This window comes from Cyprinus carpio, chromosome B21 (genome assembly GCF_018340385.1).
Source record: "Cyprinus carpio isolate SPL01 chromosome B21, ASM1834038v1, whole genome shotgun sequence".
In the NCBI taxonomy this organism is placed as follows: domain Eukaryota; kingdom Metazoa; phylum Chordata; class Actinopteri; order Cypriniformes; family Cyprinidae; genus Cyprinus; species Cyprinus carpio.
The window spans coordinates 4,527,588-4,530,669 of record NC_056617.1 but is presented as its reverse complement, the minus strand read 5'-3'; the positions used below and the strand labels follow the sequence as shown (position 1 = coordinate 4,530,669).

The window sequence follows — 3,082 nt, the reverse complement described above, 5'->3', positions numbered from 1 at the left end:
TTCCATAGTGAAAAAAAACGTTGGTGCATTTCTGACGGGCAGAGTTTTAATTTGTATAAAAGGCTCTTTCCCCCATGGTTTATAAAAATGATGGCATGAAGTGAAAGATTCAAGAGAGCGTGATTATAAGGACTGATCCAAAGACACTCCAGGGCCTAAGTCAGGCTTTATTGACCATAAAATAAATAAAATCTTTAAGGTCAATACTCATTTTACTTCCAAAGGAGATCAGGAAATACAAATTATACAAAAGAGACAGAGTGCAGCTTGTCAGTTGTGAATTTATTGATTGGAGCAGCTATTAGATGTTTTGTACAGAATACAAAAATAACATGTTATATTTTGCACAGAAGATAAAACAATGCTTGTTTTTGTCCTGTAGATCCCTCTAATGTCCCCAATGGAAAGACGTGTTACTCTTGTGATGAGAAGAGCTGCTCAAACATATTGAGCTGTTCAGGAAGTGAAGACCGCTGCTTCAAAGCAACAGGTGAGAATCATTATTTTTATCTCTCTGATGTTTGAGATCACATACAGCTCACATTTACCAGTTTCCAACTTAGACTAACCTTTATTTTCTTTATTTTCATCAGGGAGTTTCGGTGGCCAGTCAATGGTTATAAAAGGCTGTGTCTCTAAATCTATCTGTGATGCTGAAACATCAGTTCAGGATGTTCAGGGAGCCTCATGTTGTGAGGGGAACCTGTGTAACGGTGCTCAGAGCATCTCTCAGAGCTTCCTGTTCCTCTGCTGTTCTCTGATCTCCTTCATCCTGCTGCACTGAATCCAGCAGCTCTTCACATCTACAATCAGACACACTGCACTGAATATAGAGCTTGTACTTTCTCTGTACTGTGCATATTTGGTGTGTTTCTATGATTTTTTTGCTGAGACATTCTGATGTGATATTTTATGAATTAAAACCTTTCAATTAATACAGCGTGTCATGCTGTAAAAAATCATTACTACAATTTTTTTTAATTTTTTTAATTCTTAAAATAAAATATAAATTAAATGATCATTATGTTCAGAATAAGCATGTGTGATAATTATTTAATTATTCAAACAAGTTAAACTCTTTAGTTTTTATTCTGAGGTTTGTTTATAACAATATCTGCATTCCCACTAAAAGGAATGCTGTTCAGTTACAGATCACAAAGGCAATAAAGTAAAAAATTTAGATATATAGGCCTATGTTGAGAAGTAATATTTTGCAAATACATTTGTCAGTATTTCTCACTCAGTATATTTTATGTAGCTGCCAAGGAGTCAAGGAGAAGAGTTGACAAAAATTTTATAAGTTGGTTTGTCAATTATCAACAAACGTTGTCCAACATTGTTTCGAAAAATAAAGAAAACAAACACAATGTGCTTTCTGCCATCTTGGTCTCTGTGAACTGGAGCGGGTCCTAAAACTGAACTGAAATGCAGCATATAGACTTGCCTCACAGACATTAGAAATATCTCTATAGAAAGATTGAATGTAAATGTATAATTAAGGAATTAAAACATTTTAGGCAGGTGGGTGGTAAAAAATATCACATGGAGTAGCCTATAAATGATACATGTAAATATAATGCAGTGTAGGCCTGTAAATTCATAGACAATTGCATTTTGGTAAAATATGGCTTAAATGTTTGGCAAAATTATAACTGAAATAACAAAAGTTATTTGCAATCATCTCTGCAATGCACCATTATAAAAATGATGAAATGTAATTTTGGCAGGAGCACGTGAGCTTGTCTGATTAAAAAAAAAAAAAAAAAGCTTGCAACTCCATCTTGTGGAAAGAGGCTAGAGAACAGGGAGATCAATAAATGATTTTAAAGCAGATAATAAATCATTCAGTTTTAAACCTTGCAGTTTTTGGTTGTATAATATAGGGCAATATGACATTGTAATGTAATTCTTGAGATGGTGGAATTTAGTCTGCTTAAACAAATGACCTTAGAACTTCCCTTTTCGCTTTAGCTGTTATTTTCACAAGATCTTGTTTCTGTTTATGGCCAAGACACAAACATAACTGCTTTTCTTGCATCAGCTGCAGAAAGTTTGAGCAGATAAATGATCTGAAACTAGTAATATTAGGGTTATCCACTATACTTTGTAAAAGTCTGTTGTCTATACAATCAAATCTGTTTGACTCTTTCTTTGTCAGAGAGAGAACTCAATTCACATCAGTGGTGTAGCAAAATCTGTTTTATTGAATACAAAGTGGACTGCATCTTCATGGTGGCCAGCAATATGCCAACACGACTATCAAGAAAACAAACAGAGCCTGTTCGACTTTGGCCGTTTAGCAGTGGCATTGGAAATAAGTATTGTGGGTGACCAGCTTTGTTTATTAGGAACTCATTATGAAGTATCAAAGTAAAATAGAATTTGACGAGATTTGTCTATAATGCACCCTCATGTCAGCAGCTGAAGTTTTCAGAATAAAATACTAGCTATAGCTCCATCTAGTGGACAGAATGATTGAAACACTCTCTACAGAGAACAGAGCTTGACTTTTGTTTGCCACCCTCCTTATTGACTGGTTTTAGCTTAAAAGTGAGTGAATGATTGTAATAATGACCTTCAATAATAACATAACAATGATGTTAAAGTATATTCAGTATGAGTTCAACAAAACACATGAAAAATGACTTGAACATTTTTTATGGGACTGTCAGGATACACAGCACAAAAAAGTGTGGAAACAGTTAATTTAAATTTGAAATAAATTACTACCCACTTACCTTTTTCACTTACAAAAGTTCAACATCCACAGTACTTCTGAAAGCTAAAATCATGTACACTTAAATGAGATAGACTCAATCAGTGGAGTAGCAAAAGCAGTTTTATTCCACAAATAACAGCCACCATAGAGATCACATGACCATCAATCACACAGGAAACAAAGAAGCCTGCTATTAAGATGTATTTGCTTGTGCATGACTCTACATTGATGAATGTCAGTATAAAGTCCAGAACACTGTAATATTAAACAGAAAAAAATATTATTTAGTATAATGCGCAGAGAACATGTTTAAACTTCATACTCAAGAAATTGAATTCATGCGTACATACATTCAATTTCTTT

At 34.0% G+C, this 3,082-nt stretch overlaps 1 long non-coding RNA gene across 1 annotated transcript; it reads left to right on the top strand.

The window, feature by feature from the left end:
* The first annotated feature begins 345 nt into the window (after positions 1-345).
* On the top strand, positions 346-1,367 carry LOC122141248. Its single transcript, XR_006157628.1, has 2 exons — positions 346-490; positions 594-1,367. It is a non-coding gene; the product is annotated as an uncharacterized LOC122141248 (long non-coding RNA).
* The last annotated feature ends 1,715 nt before the right edge of the window (positions 1,368-3,082 follow it).